Source organism: Rousettus aegyptiacus, unplaced genomic scaffold (genome assembly GCF_014176215.1).
Source record: "Rousettus aegyptiacus isolate mRouAeg1 unplaced genomic scaffold, mRouAeg1.p scaffold_m13_p_5, whole genome shotgun sequence".
NCBI classification, from domain to species: Eukaryota; Metazoa; Chordata; class Mammalia; order Chiroptera; family Pteropodidae; genus Rousettus; species Rousettus aegyptiacus.
In genome coordinates this window covers 19258087-19275331 of record NW_023416308.1, presented here as the reverse complement: position 1 = coordinate 19275331, position 17245 = coordinate 19258087, and the positions used below count along the sequence as shown (strand labels likewise).

Sequence of the window (17245 nt, the reverse complement as noted above, 5' to 3'; positions counted from 1 at the left end):
CGACCTGTCCTTTGTGGGCACACAGGGAGAGAGAAGGGGAGAGTGAGCTCTCTGATGTTTCCTCTTATGAAGACATGAATCCTATCAGATCAGAGTCCCACCTGAATTATTTCCTTAGAGGTCCTATCTCCAGGTATAGCCATACTGGTGGGTAGGGTGTCAACAGATGAATTTTGAAGGGACTCAAATATTCAATCCATAAATCAGTTTAGTCCAGCTAAGTCCACATGGAGGTAACAAACAGCTCCAAAAATCATCATGACTAACAAAGATAAGGTGACCGACTTGTCTTGGTTTTCCCGGGAGATTTTCTTTCAACGGTTGTGGTTTTGGTGCTAAAGCTCCTGCATTCCAGGATATCCCTCAGGCCCAGATAAATAGAGGCGCTTTGCTTGTGACTGTCCTGGTTTTAAAACTGGAACCCCTCAGGCCTTGGGAAACTAGGACAGTTAGTCACCCTTTAAAAAAAAATAAAGGTTTATTTTTCCCTCAGGTTGCATCTCCGTCATTTACATTTCTATCATGTACATCACAGTCCACGTTGCCTGCTGCTCTGTTTCAAATGGTTTTTACCTGCAACTCAGGTCACTGGAGCAGCCTCTCTTCAGCACATTGCTGGTCTGGAGGCAGAGGAGAAAAAGAGACAGAGGCGCATGCATTGTCTCCTAAAGATTCTGCCCAGAAGTGAAGTGTTATCAGTTCTGCTCGCGTTTCATTGGCTAGAACACATCATATGACCATAGCTGCCCTGAATGGGACGGGATGGTATAACCTTTCTTTCAGGAGGCGGTGCCTCTGGGAAGGGATCTGGGATATTTGGAGGGGGTGATCTAAAACATCTTGGGCTATGGCCAAACCCTTCTTTCCAGAACTGGGGACCTCCTCGCTGTGTCTGCAATGTTCTAATGATTTGAAACAGTGGCTAATTTGACAAGCCAATTGGAGTTCTCATGATTGCATTTGACTTTCTGACTAATGACAAGAGATGAACTCCCTTTTCTTAGTGCAACTTACAGTTGGATAGCCTTGGGCCATCACCCGATCCCGACGTTCAAAATGTTGCCTTGTAAATTGTCTAATAAAGTAATAAAGGAAGGGACTTGCTGAATGATTTGTCTTTTAACCATTGTAATGGGATTTTTTTGTAACATTGTTTTATGTTAGAATGCAAAAATTATCACACATAATTAGAATCATTTCAATTCAAGTCTCTGCCAGGCCTCTGACATATTCCGCAACTTGTGCCACGTCAAGCAAGTCAGCTCGTAAAACCTAATCAAATAAAAATTTTAAATGCAGTCAGATTTGGAGTGGTGCAGTGTAGACTGAAAAGGAACGCTGCTTGAGCCAGCGTTGGAGGGAGGCTAAAGATAGAGGGGAAGAGGAGGAAAGAGACAAAAGGAAGGCTGAAGAGAAAAGACCATCGTCTATTCAGGTTCATTAGGGCTGCTTTCCGCTGGGGCAGTCTGTGACCAGACTGGCTGTGGGTCCATCTCGAGGCTCTTAATTACTGCCCCTTCATCCTCACTCAGATCCGACATTTATGCCCCCGGGTTTCATTTCATTCAGGCCGACCAGATCCCTGCCTGTGCACCTTCTTAATATTTAATCCTAATCATGCAGACACATGCATGGATCTATTTATCCACAAAAGCTGCAGTATAAATGTTTAACCAGAAGAGCACACGACAACTCAGATCATCTAACAGACAAGCTTCTCCAGGGGCGCAAGGACGAGCAGGCTGTCTCGCTCTGGGGAGAAGATATTTATCGAGAAAAATGTCCCTGGTTCCCAAAATGTCCAGGTCAGGTCTTGGGGGTGGGGGTTAGCAAAATGTTGCTTTGTTCAATTGGCTTGAATAAGAGGCTGCTTGCCTCTGACTGGAGCTCCCAGGTGGAGAGTGAGGAATGCCTCCTTCTACATGTTGATGGGAATGCAGGCCCTTTAATTGTCCCATGATGTCCCTATACACTAATGACAGCCTAATTATCTTAACTGGGGCCTGGGATCTAGTTCTAGGCGGGAGGGTTATCTAGCCAGGCTGGGATGTGTGGGTGGCATTGCAAGATCACGTAGGAACAAGTGACGTGCAATAGAATAATCACACTATAAGGGGGAAGTGATGTCATTAGAGAATGGCAACATAGCTCATGGATATTTTGGGCACTTGTACCCACAGCCAGCACCAGACCCAGCTCCTGATTCATCACATCAGTATTACAAATCGGCATGGTGGTAAGCAGGCTGTCAGCAACTTCAGTATTTGTCTGAAGTCCAAGGAATTACAATGGAAGTATTTTTCAGGGAAAACCTGGTGAGAACACAGGGCAATATCTCCTCTGGTCTGAGAGCATGGGCATGGGCGTTGGGGCCTCTGGGTTCAAGACCCCGGTGCCCCACTAAAGTGCTATGTAACCTTGGGCCTGAGCACCCTCCAGGCATGAGCATTGCTCACATCAGCACATCCTGTTATGGGTTGCGGACACCTTTTGCCTCCTCTGTGTCTTACTTCATGTCCTCAGTGAGGAGTAAGGGGGAAGGAGCATGACGTTCCTCTTATAGGTGAGGAGACCGAGGCTCAGAGAAGCAAAGTGCCTTGCCAAAAGCTTGACAGCTTGTAAGTGGCAAGGTCATAGTTGAAGATCACAGTTGAAGGTCTTTAGCAAAGTAAGGGGGGGTAGTAGGTATGCATTCATTTTACAGATCAGAAATGAGAGGTCGTGGGTGGAAAGCTGAAAGGCTTGCCTCTCTTCAGAACTTGAGGTTTGCTTAAAAAGGGAGAGGGAAAAATGACTCCCATTCTCTTGCTCTTGCCCTCACTCTCTCCATCTCTCTCTCTCTCTCTCTCTCTCTCTCTCTCTCTCTCTCTCTCTCTCTCTCCCCACCCCTGTCTAGTGTTTTAACTAAAAATAAGTGGGGATAATCTCTCTTCCTCATCCCTCCCTTCCTTCCTTCCTTCCTTCCTTCCTTCCTTCCTTCCTTCCTTCCTTCCTTCCTTCCCTCCTTCCTTCCCTCCCTCTTTCCCTCCCTCCTTCCTTCTCCCTTCCTCCCTCCCTCCCTCCCTCCCTGCCTCCCTCCCTTCCTCCCTCTCCCTCTCTCTCTCTTCTTCTCTCCTTCCTACCTTTCTTCCTTCATTTCCGATTATTTTAGGATGCATCAGGAAAACAGAACCCACTCTATGTATTTCAAGCAGGAAAAGATTAAATACAGGGCATTTTCAATGCTTAGAAAATGGTTGGGAGACCAGGTTGATGCTGCAGCCCTTAGGAAAGCAGGGTGTGCAGCCATCAAGGAGCACCACCACTGATATTCCCGGCTACCCACAGTACCAGCGTGGATGGTTTATCAGCCAATGCCTAGGAGATGCTGGAAGAAAACCCCAGGTTACCCTTCTGCCAAAGTCCATGCATTTGCCCCCTGCTGTTGCAACAATAATACTTTCTTCTTCTCTCCTGCCTTCCAATGTGAGTACTTCACACTGGGGAACCTAAACTGGAACTCTGCTGGCAAAGGACTCAAGGAAATGCAGTTCCCAGGCTTCCGGCCCGTGTGATGCAGAGGAGCACATGGAAGGGAGCACCCATGGTACTGATATGCCAGCAAGCTGGCTCACTGTCCGGCATTCACTCCACCTCTCCAGTGGTTTCTCAACTGTCCTTGGGGTCCCCAAGGAATGTGGGATCCGCCAAGGGGGCATTAATGGGGTATACAGAAGGACCTCAAGTTAACTTCCTACTTTTAACCTGAGAAACTCTGCCCCTTTTATTCTTTGGATCTTATTTGAAAGAATATTACACATGCACGAAGTTTAACTCTCTGTATCGCAGTGCACTGATTAAGGAAAAAACCGTTCTGAAACTTGCTAACATCACAAGGAAGACTTTATTCAAGACTATGGCGATAGCGGAGAAAGAACGAGTGTGAATTTATAGCCAGGGAGCAGGTTGGGGGTAATGGTGATGCATGGAACATTACTAAGAGAGAACATCAAGGGTAGAGGGTATTCTTGCTGCTGACTTAACAGGATTCTTGCTAAGAAAGGCCAGGGTGCCAGATGTCAGGGCTGGGGGGTTCTTGCTAAACTTACTTAGCAGGATTCTTACAGAGGAATCAGAGACCATCTTGCATTATTTTCCATTTTTCCGAATCCTAGGACCGAGTCTTACTCCTCCTCCAGCCCACAGCCCTGGTGCATTGCAACTCATGCAAATGGCTGCCTGAGAGTAGAGCAGCCCCAACATACCAAATTTCCACTTAGGCTCAGCTGGGATCTATACGTCTGTGGTTTCATTTATGATTCAGTGGTTTTGGTATTCTTTGATTCCTCAGCATTCTATCCTCAACTTCTATAGCCCTTTGATTTCGTATTTCTTTGATTCCAGACATGATGATCTTGTGATGTGGACTTTCTGGCTCAATTATTCCAAGGAAGATTTTGTTTTTGAATCAATGTGTCTAAACCTCTCTCGTGGGACGCTGGTTGTTACTGAGGTGAGGCACCATGGGTGGGAGTGCGTGATGAGGGAGACGCCGACGGAGCTGCAGACTCACGTGTTGCCAGAGTCCAAGGTCAACACAAGAATAGCCACACCTGCTATCAGATATAAGGAGCCAGCGGCCAAGAGAGTGAGACGATGCCAGGTGGTTAAGGGCTGTGTGTACGAAGGTTGGAGTAGGAGGTGAAGAGCAGTGATGGAAGTAAATCAAGCATCATATATTTGATATGACAGGACTAGGATGCTCCGAAACCATTGGGCTTGGATAGCTCCTATGGTTCTTTCTCTCTCCTTTCCTTTCCAAACTATTGCCATATCATTTCCTGCTCCCTACCAGGGCTCTGGCTAAAGCAATCCACATATTCCATGTGGGTCAGTTAGTAAGTGATCAGTCCTAGGTTACTTATTCGAGCTTAAATGGGGCCAACGCAATAATAATGACAGTGAATGCTGAATTAGGAAAAGCTGGGCTACTGTCTCAAGCCTCATGAGCAAAGTTTTATTTTGTTTGGTTTCTTCCTTTTGCCATTGTAAAGTCTACTGGAGTCTGGGGCAGCTGTGCTCCATGTGGTGACTCAGTAATCCAGGCTCCTTAAATCTGTGCTTCCGTATCTCTACACGGGGTTTCCTCATTTGCAGGGGATGAGAGAGACCATACACGGCCTCTGCTTGGAAATGATGCTCATCACTTCCACGTATAGGACCAGTCACATGATGCCACCTGTGCAGAAGGGGGGGTGGGGAGAGTAGTTTTCTGTGTCCAGGAAGGGTGGATATGAGACAGCATTTGGTGAATTTATGGTGCCATTTATGCTACAACTATCATGTCTTTAACCTCCATCACTCTACATTAATTATTTAAATAATTAAAGATTCTTACAGATGGGGAAACTAAGGCCCAGAGAAGTTGAATAACTTGCTTCAACTCACACAAAATCTGTGCCCTCCACTGCTCAGATGATAGATCCTCAAATGGTGAATCCTCAGATGGGGTACCTGGTAGGGTGACTACCTTCATTCTCAAATGACAGCATGCAAACTACTGCCTGTCTGCCTACACCCATTAGAGAAAACATCCTTGGCTGACTTGACTGACCCACATCGTGGATGTGACACTTTGCAATAGGCAATCAATGTTTCCTGACAATATTTTTTTTCTATTTAGGCAAGAAATATGGAAAGCATATTTTGATCTTTGATTTTCTTCCATTTTCCATCTGTTTTTCATTAGGTGCTAAAAACTTAATAACCCACTAGAGTTGGTATCAAGTTCAGAAGTTGCTGCCAGAGGATAGAGGGGATTGCTCTGATTTTTACCCCTCCTGCTGCTCTGTCTGTAAGTCCGTCTGTTTCTCTTGCCCTCCATACCTGCTCCTTTTCACTCAAAAAGTCACACTCACTGTAGGTAAAGCAAGAGGCTGCCTGGTGTATAATTTCTGGAGCATTCTATTAGTCTCTCTCCCACCTGAGCCTGTGCCTAAAATTTCACCATTCAAGTACCTTCCCTTTACCTTAAAAAGAATTCTTATTTTTAAATAAGATGTCTGAGTCAGGTTGCCATGTCTCAGTAGTATATAACTTTTCAGTGGCTAGGGGGAAAAATCTTGAAGGAAGCAGACTTCAGAGGGGAAACAAAGCAGGGACACAGAAATAGTGCAGTTGAGGCAAGAATGTTGATTTGGAGTTGAGTCCCACATATGTCACCAGCCCTGGAAATGGGCCTAGTGAGTCATCCAACCTCTTTGATCCTGTTTTGTCATCCAGAAAATGGGGATGCATCAGATATTTCTTCCAAGGTCACAGCAAAAATCAACAGAGATGAAAAAGACAACTTATGTTGACACTGTGCTTTACCCATGGCAGGAAAATATTTTAAAACATTGGCTGGGGTCCTTTCTCTCTCTCTTTCTCTCTCTCTCTCTCTCTCTCTCTCTCTCTCTCTCTCTGTCTCTTTTTCAATTCTGTGGATTTGTTTATGTCCTGTGGCCAATCTCATCATTCAGGCAGCAGCCAGATCACACAGCATCCATTGCCTCGGGGAAAGAATGACACAGCAGAACACAAATAAATAAGGAGTTGCATTCTGGGCTTTTTAATTTTAAAAACTGGCCCCAAACTGGACATATGACAAAAGGTTTGGAAGCGTGGAAAAGCAAAGCATCCAAGTATCTAAGACTAGCAAGTACTGCCTGAACCGCGGAACAGAGTTGGTGGGAAGTGAAGGCTAACACGGACAGTGGGACTTTCTGAGAAAGAGCAGAGAGGGTGTGAGGTCAGGAGTGAAGGAGGGTGTCTACAAAGCACCGCGGGCCACACAAGTGCAAGGTCAGCTCAGCAGAAGCCAGTGGGATAAATACACCACCAAGAACCAGATGACCCCTCTTGCCGATACCCAAGGATGGCCCCCAGTGACCCCCCACCTGGAATTCATACTCTCACGCAGTCTCTCCATTCATTTAGTAGTGTCTGTGTAGTCAGTAGTGCACAGAGAAGGTGCTGAGTGCCTTCTGAGGTGAGATCGTAAAGGACTTTGCAGCTTCTACCTCAGTCTTTTGGATCCCTTACTCTGAAGGAAGCCACGTTGAGAGGAAACTGAGCAGCTCAGTGGCAAGGCCCATTAAAAGTGCTACACCCAGTTATTATGTGTGTGTAGGGGAGAGGTAAGTTTTTCCTCCATCATCAATTATGACATCACTTGAGTGCCCTACGATTCACTTCAGCTCTGACACCATTTACCTAGAGATAGCATCAGATCCCAAAGGGTAGGTGTTCAGTCCTGTCCCCTACCCCCCATTCCCAGTTCAGATGCCAATCGCAACTCCAGGTTGTCACGTAGGCTTCTGACCAACTGGCTGTAGATCGGAGGTTTCCATGATCCCAACCTTAAGTTTGAATAATTTTCTTGAGTGGCTCACAGAAAACCCATTTAGGTACTAAATCACTGGTATATTATAACAGGCTATAACTCAGGAACAGCCAGACAGAAGGTATGTGGGAAGGGGTGTGGTGCTCCCATACTCTCTCCGGGCACTCCACTCTCCCCACATCTCCATGAAGCTCTCTGCACTCTGTCCTTTTGGGTTTTTATGGAGGTTTCATTACTTAATCTTGATTGATTAAATCATTGACAAATGGCAATTGATTTAACCTCCAGCCCCTCTCCTCTCCTCAGAAGGCAGAGGGTGGGAATGAAAGTTCTAACCCTCTAATCATGCGGTTGGTTCTCCTGGCAACCAGTCCCCATTCTTATGGAAGGTCCAAAAGTCACCTTAGTAGCACAACAAAAGACATCCTGATCACTCTCATCATTTAGGAAATGCCAAAAGTTTTAGAAACTTCACATCAGAAATAGGATGACGACAAAGTTATATTTCTTATTATATCGCATCCCTGTAGAGAGACATTAGGCCCTGGACAACAGACAGCATGAACTTCCCAGGCATGTGAGTGAGTCACCGTGGAAGTGCAGCCTCCAGCCCCTATCAAACCTTCAGATGAGGCTGCAGCCCTAGCTTATACCTGACTGCCACCTCATGAGAGACCTGCAGCCAGACCACCCAGCTAAGCTGCTCATGAATGTTTGATCTACAAATAGCATAGGACATAATAAATGTTTATTGTCATTTTAAGCCACCACATTTTGGGTAAACTTTTTATGCAGCAATTGATAACTGATGCATGCAAGTTGGCATACTGTAATCTCTCCAGAATTTAGACACAGCCCTGGATAAAAGGAGCGGTTGACACCAAGCGGACTATAATTGTGTTTCTGCCAACTGGCAGAACACAGGCTTGTCTAGAATTTCTGTTCAATTACAGAAAAGTGAACTTATATTTCCAGACTGCCCGGGTTTCTAGACCACCTGTGTGGGGCAACCCATTCCAAAGGGTTTCCATTCGTATTTTCAGGATTGCGGGAGTCTGAGGAAGCCAGGACAAGAGAGTCACTAGATTTTGGGGACAAGGATGCCCTTTTCCTCAAATGGGCAAGTAGAGCACCTGAAGATATATAATTCCCAAGTTCTGGAATTTGGGGACCAGTCTGCGCATGTCTTTTTTGGGGGGCTCCTTTTGGCTCCTCCCTGTACCCCCTCCTGTGAGCACACACGAGCTCTGCTTGATGCTCAAGCCCTTCAATTTGTCTCGTTAGAAAACCCTTGTGTTAAAGAAACCATTAAAAAAAAGAGGGAAAGATAAATTGCCTGAAGCTGCAAGACCCAGGAGGAAAGGAGAGAGCAGGTGATGGAAAATAGGTCTGTGATTAGAGGGCAGGGGGTGGCACGGGAGCCAGAGAAGGCGAAAACCTCCACTGGAGATGTCAAAATATTTGAAAACCCTCTTCCTTTGGTGAATTGAGTTACCAAAATGTTTTTTTTTTTTCTTTTTGCACACAGAGAAGAATCTGAAAGAGGGGTTGAGAGCTCAGTTCCCAGAGTCGGCAGAGCTTGGCTCTGTCCCTTTCTAGCTGCTTTGGGACTTCAGGGAAGTCTCTGAACCTCTCTCACCCTCTGTTTCCTCCTCGAGAAAGAGGGATCATGATAAACCTATAAAAAGGACCCTGCATCTCCCCCCTCTCTTTGTACTCATGTCCTTTGCAATGTGACTTTACAACTCCTTCTGTCTTGAGGTGAGGTCCTTTTTTCCCACCTCTTGATTCTGGGCTGTCCTCGTGACTTATTTTGGCTAATAGAACGTGGCAGAAGTGAGAGCATGTCAGTCCTGAGCCTAAGTCCAAGAGACTTTGTTCACCCTGTTCTCTGGCCCCCATAAGAAGCAGCTCAGGCTAGCCTGTTGGAGGATGAGAGGCCACATGGAGCCAATGTGAGCTGTCCCAGCTGAGGCCATTTAAAACACCTGGCACCCAGGTGACTGTAGATGCATCAGTGAGCCAGCCAATGTCTGCCAAGACAGACCCCAAAAAGTGGAAGAGCCAGCTAACGCATAGACTCATGGACAACAATGGTTTGGGACTGCTGACAAGTGCCTCTGAATCAGTAGTGGGTCCGAACTTTGAAACCTCCGCCTCTGGAGGCCTTGGTGAGTATGTCCCTGTGGGAAGACTAGGAAGCAGCATCTTTGGGGGTGGGAGGGGTGAGAGGGAACGAAGTTGGGTCAGGAAGGGGATGAGGCATCAGCCAGGTGTTCCATACTCTCTCCTCACGAGTGCTGTCCCTGGACCAGCATCATCGGCATCCCCTTGGCCCCCGCTAGAAATACAGACTCTCAGGTCCCACCACGGCCTGTGAACCAGAATCTGTCTGTATGTAGCAATATCTCCGGGGACTCATGAGATGTTAGAGTTTGTTCAGACACTGCTTCTCTCCCTACCGATGCTGATGGGCAGTATTTTTTTAAAAAAAATTTCCAACCTATTGCAGAATGACACTTTTATAGAATACAGTAAAAAAACAAATTTTAGAAAAATTAAATGAAAATTTAATGAAAAAATTAAATCAAAAATTAAATGAAAAATAAAATACATACAACATCCAAGCCCCTACTTTTTTATTACTAGATCCAACAGATATAAAATTGCTGTCCATCAAATTACTACAAAAGTTTGAAAATATTTTCTTTTTGTATGTACTGTGTTGCAGACAAGTGTTAATTTGTGACCTGGCCTGGGCTGTGGACCACACCTTAAGTAGCATAAATCTGAAGATAACAACAATGATACTAATACAATATAATCACATGTGATTGTGGGCCTGACATCAGCTGGTGGTAAGGATTTATAAGCCTATGTACCTTGGAACCTTCTCATCATCCAGTGGGGCAAGAAAATGTTTTTATTTCCGCTTTCCAGATGAGGCAGTTGAGGCTCAGAGAGGCTAAGTGAATTGCCCAAGGTCACACAGCATATAAATGGAGTAACCAGAGCTCACCTGTTTAGCTAGTACACAGGAGAGGGAGGCACCACTAGTGAGAGACACAAGGACATTGTCCCCTGTGCCCTGAGTGGTGGTGGCTATCGAAAAGCCAGGCACGGAACACTTGCTATCTGGGAGCCTACCAAACTGTCTGCCCGCTCCGGGCTGGGAGGGTCTCACATCTGGCTTTTGGGTGTAGCCTGCAGGAAAGGAACCCAGCCCCTGGCACCACCCCAGCCTGCTAGGCTGCCAGGGGTGAGAGGCAAAGCTCACTAGCAGACAGCCCTCTCTCTCCTGCTTTCTCTTTCCCCTGGAGCCATGGGGGCTGGCAGAGAGGTGAGGCGGGGTCTGGCAGGCTGGGTGATAGCTAGTTATCGACAGGTTGATGACTGCCACAGAAGACTGCCCGAGGACATTGAGACAGGAGCCACTTCTGAGGCCCGCTGCTGCTCGGGAAAGCTGGCTGCCAACGTCTCTGCCCAGGGCTCGGCGCTTCCCCTCACCATCTCATTAATCCTGATTTACAGAAAAAGGCAGCAGGCAGGGGCCCTCTTAACAGGCCGAGCAGGCGACTGATTTGCCTTCACTGAAGACAATAGTGCCCAGGAGACCTGGCACTGCTGAATTATTCAAATCAGCTGTGGCAGGGAAATCTGGGGACGCAGAGTGGCAGGGTCTCCAGCCCCCAGACAGCCCTCCTTGCCTTTTGCCGGGGTGGTGGTACCAGGCACCTTGGCAGCTTGGGGAGGCCAACACAGGTCTCTTTGCCAGAGACACGAGCTGCTCCCGGCCACCCCTCCTCCCTAGGTAAAAGTCGGAATTGGTGTTGATCATCTCTAAGCACCTTAGAGCTCTAGTAATGGATCCAAAATGACATTTCCCACCTGCTGGTCCCGGGGGTGATATTCTGACAAGGACTCTGGATGAACATGTGATGGGGAAGGGGGAGGATGAGGGCAGCAGGAGATGGCTATTCTACCAATATGTGTGTGTGTGTGTGCGCTCGCGTGTGTGTGCGCGTGCACATGTGCAAGTACGTGTGATTCAAAGAAATGAAGGACATGGGGGTGAACCCTGGCCTGGGCAAACCCTAGTTTCTGCTCCTAGAAAAAGGACATAATGAACAGGTAGTTTTCCTATTTAGAGGTTCACAGAGATTCAAGAACAAAGATGCCTGGGCTTGGCGCACTGACCCTGGGTGAGGACCCTGCATGGGGACTTCCCGCAGGAAGGGAGCTTTTGGAGAGCAGGAGGGGTCAACTGAGGCCCAGAGAGGGCCAGGGATCCGAACAAGGTCATTAGTCAGTTTTAACCGAAGCTGGGATGAAAAGTCATGGCGTCTGACTTGCAGTCAGAAGCTGTCGGTTAATAATAATATCTGCCCTTATGGAGCATGGACAGTGAGCCAGGCTCTGCATTAAGGGCTTTGTAATGTATTGTCCCCATTCCCCTCATGGTAATCCTGTTAGATTGGTGCAATTAGTATTCCCATTCTACTGATGAGGCAACTGAGGCTTACGGAGACTCAACCACCAGGCAGGCTAGGAAGTGACAGATCTGGGATTGGAAAAGAGGTCTGTCTGATGCTGGGCCCTTCATCGCCGTGTTTCTGTGGGTGATAAGAGGTGCCAGGATTCCGGCCTGTCTCAAAACATCCCTCCTCGCCAAGGCCGCAGTGCCTGCACTATTTCCTTCTGATGGTTCCCGTGAGTTAAGGAGGAGCAGATAGAGTTTAACCCTTCTCAGAAAAACTGATTTTACAGCATCTAACAGTATCTGCCCTGAACCTGAGGAAACCTTGTGAAGAGGGTCTCTGAAGGTGGAAGGAATTTTACAGACGAAGATTCAGAATTTCTGGGCACAAAACTCACCTCTCTGGGGAAGTCAGTGTTTTTGAAGCCAGGGCGGGGGGTGGGGGTGGATTGGGGTGGAATGTGAGGGGGTGGGGGGTGCGGTGTTAACCAACAATATGCATTGGTGAGAGGGGGTTTGGGGGGCGGTGTGTCAATAACAGTCTCTCCTTTTTTTTGCATCACCCAAATAACAATTACAGTTAATAGTAGTAAAAAGAGTAGGAACAGTGACCTTATTGAGTTTGCCACATGCTAAGCCTTTTGCAGAAGGTCATTTAATCCTCAAGACCACTTTATGAGGTTGGTATCTGTGAAATCAGTATCAGAAAGTCCATTTTACAATGGGGGGAACCGAGGTTAAGAAGGGAAGCTGTTCACCCCGAATGAATCCCCCTGCTGGGTTTGAAAGAAGCCAGGAAACCGAACTGGCTTTACAACACAAACCCGTGGCCTTTAGGACGCACTTTGTGTACATACTCCTTTTCTGTCCAGCTTGAAGTCCCTCTCCACAGAGTGGACCCCCTTTTCTCCTGCCCACGGTGCATCCATTAGTGGCCCATTCACAGGGCCATCTATGATCTGTATGTGGAGTCCCCCGAAGGAGGTCTAATCTTTTGAAACAGCTCAAATGCACCTGTGCCATCGTGCCTTGACAAGTCCTGTCCCTTGTCTCAGAGAAACCTGTTTTTCCCAGGGAAACTCAGCGGGCTCCAATCCTCAGACCTACTCCCTTTTGGAATAATCAGCATCTGAATTAGGTCCCCGGTATTTGCATAGTGCACTGCGGGCCTCCCAGGACCCCCACCCCCTGCGGAAAAACCAAACTAAGAGTGATTTATCTCCTGGGTCAGATAAAGGTGACTAAATGCAAACTGGCCGATTCCTTTCGGCAAACAGTTCCCTGGGGAGGGCTCCTACAAGGAGGAGAAGAGCCAATCGATCAGGAAAATGCTTCGAGGTGACTTACAGGGGAGACTTAAAGGAAAAAGCCCTCGTGTTTTTACAGCCTCCAGCGACTCATTCAGCCAGTAAAACTCCCCAACCAACCCAGCCCAGGAGCAAAGAGGCAGGGGGTGGAGCAGCTCATTTACCCAGCAACCAAAGGGGAAACTGCAACTGTAGACCTCTGAGGCCTCTGGCTGTGTTTTTCATTCATCTACCAAGCATTTATTGAGTGCCTACTGTGTGTCTGCTAGGGAAAGGGAACCATGTCCCTCTGTTTCTCCCCAATTGCTAACTTCTCTCTGCTTCCAGAGAACTTCTTATAACCTGGGAGCAGTCAGTGAATTTTAGAGACTGAATTTCCCTCAGAATCTCCTGGTTACCTCTTCCTCATTTCATCAAGGTGCAAGTCCCACAAGGGTAACTTGGTCTGGCAGTTGTCTGCAGACTTTCTCTGCCAAGGAGTAGATAGTACATATTTCAGGCTTTGTGGGCTAGCCGCTATATGGTCTTTGTCTTAACGACTCACTTCTCTGTGTGATACAAAGACAGTATGTAGACGAATATGGCTGAGTAAGTAAATGTATATATAAATGAATGTAAACAAGTATGTAAATGATGGCATGGCTGTGTTCTAATAAAACTTTATTTATAAATACAGGCAGGGGTCTAGATTCAGCACACGCATGCCATCATTTGCTGATCCCTAGAATGAGGATAAAAGATCTGTAAGGAGTCACTCAGATCTTCTATCTCCTCAGGCCACTTTTTTTTTACTGCCTTGCTACGTGGCCTTGGGAAGTTCGCTGCTTCTCTCTGAACCCCACATCCCTTATGTAAAATAAGATTATGATAGCCCCCACCTGTGGGCTGTTGGATTAAACAAGACAATGCAGGGGACTTCACATAGCTAGTGTGCACACTGGTAGCTGTTACTTTATAATTAAGAACTTTACCTTCTGAACAAAAGCACCCCTCTCCCTTGTTCTGGGGTAAAAGGAAGCTGATGTGCTGGTGTTCTGATATTCTGCTGATAAGATTTCCATTACTTTCAAGTTAACATGCTCACATTTTAATGATTTGAAAAGGATGCAGAATATGTTTCCTTACAGGCAAAAGGGGCTGACAGGCTTTTCTTAGGGTGATGGTCAGTAAAACTCCAGCTACCCCCTGAGCCCCTTTGAATCCAGACTCTGGTTCCCTCACCTGGCTCCAGAGGGACTGGCTGGGTGGGGCCAGCATGCCCAGTGATCCTCTGGTTGAGAGCTGATCACAAGTGGCCAATTAATCTATTACTTGCAGATACATTTTCCATTAGCGATGGTGGAATCACTGACTTTGAAGCAATTAGTCAGTGTAATGAACTTGAGTGGGGCAAACAAGAGGGACAGGTTAACCTCTCGGTTCCCAAAGGAGGCTGTGATAGTGAAGGAGCAGGGGATGACTGGGGAAAAGGAGTTGCTGGATAGGGAGAAAGGGCTGTGAACCACACCCAAGCTCCCAGGTGTAGGATGTGTGGCACAGAGCCAAAAAGCTGGAGCTTAGAGCCAGGAAAATGTGCCTTTCTAAGTCGTGTGGCCATAAGTGGATCATTTTAACCTCAGTTTTCTCATTTGCAAAATGGGGGTCATAATAGTATACATAGCATAGAATCATTGTGAGGATCAAATGAGACAAGTTTTAAGAAGTGTGTACCCCAGTGTTTGACACAAGCAAATTTCCAGTGAATGCTGGTCTCTCTATCATCCTCTCCTACCTCACTGGGGGGCACGAGGAAACAAACAAGGGACTTCTAGGGCTTAAAGCAACAGAAGCTTCTTGCTAAAATTGCTTTAACTCAGATACGTGTTTGACTATCTTACAAAAGCTAGGATTCCAACAGGTGTATTTGCTGCAGTCCTTATCAGTGACTTGAACTTCTGATGTGCATTGTGACTCTCCAAAAGGAATTGATCCAAATTCCCCAGACCTATTAGAATAAAACAATTTTTTTCCCCTATCTCAGAGCAGTTCATAGGACTGGGAGTTTTATTTTGTAAAAATAGTGGGAAATGATGCATTTGCCAAATTTTACCCAGGTTGAGTCTACCTCCCCCAAAAGCTCCCCTAAAACCTTCTTTCTCCTCTGATCTCTGACCTGCTTTTGGCCACTGCATTTGGCATACATGGAAATAGAAAGCTCATGTCTTATGTTTTTTCCCATTGTCCATGTTGCCTGGGACAAAAAGGTGTTGAACAGATCTAGAGTTTTTGTTGCCTTTCCAAGGGGACAAAGAAAGTATCAGGTGGAGGGATGAACAAATGATGTTTTATGATGCTATGGAAATTTCTAGAAGGAACTAGGGGCTTCTGGAGGTGAAGGGATGGTTCAGGATGGCTTTCATGCTCAGGATGACTTTCTACTTTAGCTTCCACTAGAACAGCTTTGAAAACAATGAAATGGGAATACAATAAAATAGGAAAACAAGAGAGCAGGAGGCAGAAAATGGTCAGTATGGGGTGGTCCAGGACTGCTTCTCTGTGGAGGTGACTTTGGAGTGAGGCATGAGACACGAGATGAAGTCTGTCAGAGGAAGGGCCCTCCAGGTGGAGGGGACAGCAATGGCAAAGGCCCCGAGGTGGGAGCCAGGTTGGTGTGTTCTAGTCTCGGATCGAGGGTGGTGGGCTGAGTGTAGTGAGCCAGGGGAGGCAGGCGTGGAAAGAAACAAAGTCAGAGAGAAAATCAGAGTATAGGACCTTGCAGGCCCTCACACCAAATCTGGATGTCATTCAAACAGACCAGTGGAAGGGGCCATGCTAAGGAGGGACAGGATTGGTTTTTCAAAAGGCCCTTCTGTTCATCCACACTGTAGTATGTATCACAACTTGGTTCCTTTTAATAGTTGAATAATATTCCATTGTGTGGAAACACCATGTCTGGTTTATCCCTTCGTCTGTTGATGGACATTCAGGTGGTCCCCACCTTTTGGCTGTTGTGAACATCAGTGGACAAAGATTTGTTGAAACACCTGTTTTCAGTTCTTTTTGGTATATATATATATATATATATATATATATATATGCGTGTGTGTATATATATACTCCCTATATATATATTTTCTAGATATCTAGGAGTAGAATTGCTACAGCCCGTGAATTTTACTCAATTAATTTAAAAAAATAGAAGTGTTTCTCTGGCTGTAGGGGACAAGAGTCGAAGCCAGAGCCTGAACAGAAGGCTGATGACCAAAGGTGATGATGACTCAGACTGGAGGGGCCGTGGTAACCAGAAAGGATCAGATCCTGGAAGCTCCTTGGAGGTAGAGTCAACGGGAGGTGCTGATGGCAGGTGAGCAACAAGGAACCACGGACACATCATCATATGACTGAAAAAGCTGAAGCCCAGGACCACCCAGAACTTCTCCTTATCAGGCTGAGATGGAAACCTCATCTCCCAGTTGCGTGACCGGAAGTCATTCTGCGAGTCACCCTGGCTGAACCTACATCCTGAGGCAGGAATCTTCTAGTCTTGGCCTGAATTTCCCCATCCCAAGAAGTCTCCATCTACTCTCATCCCCTAGACACTGGCAGACAGTTGACTCTAGGAGAGTTAGATGTTCCGTCTGCCTCGGTGGCAGGGACGGGCTGTTCATCAACGTCCTGGTGCCTGAAAAGCCATTCTGCACCTTCCCGTCGCCGCCACCCCCTGCCAGGGAGTGTGCACAGTGCATGTATTAGCAGGTAAACTACCCCCCATAATGGAGATGGATGGAAGCCCAATTTTGTAATAGAGAACCTTTCATTAAGTAAACCACTGCCTTTGGATGATCTAAAGGCGCTAATGGGCTCTGCCCCAGCTTGGGACTTAATTATATTACTGCTAACAGGCTGCAGCTCCCAGCTCACTGGTGCGTCTCACCCACAACAACTGTGGGTCTCAGGTGACACTGTGAGAGGTTGGAGGGGATGGGGTGACAGGGAAGACCAGCGCAAGGGCCATTTTCTAAAAAGTTCTCTTCTCTTTCAAGATCCCAAAGAGATGCCTGCAGCAGGAGAGAGGAAAGTTAGAATGTGGAAGTAAATTCTGATGAGGAGGCTTGGAAA

General features: G+C 46.7%; 1 long non-coding RNA gene across 1 annotated transcript; it reads left to right on the top strand.

The window, feature by feature from the left end:
* Nucleotides 1-8898: 8898 nt before the first annotated feature.
* On the top strand, nucleotides 8899-17024 carry LOC107502458. The gene is made up of 3 exons (XR_001595005.2): nucleotides 8899-9534; nucleotides 10095-10221; nucleotides 16346-17024. It is a non-coding gene; the product is annotated as an uncharacterized LOC107502458 (long non-coding RNA).
* The last annotated feature ends 221 nt before the right edge of the window (nucleotides 17025-17245 follow it).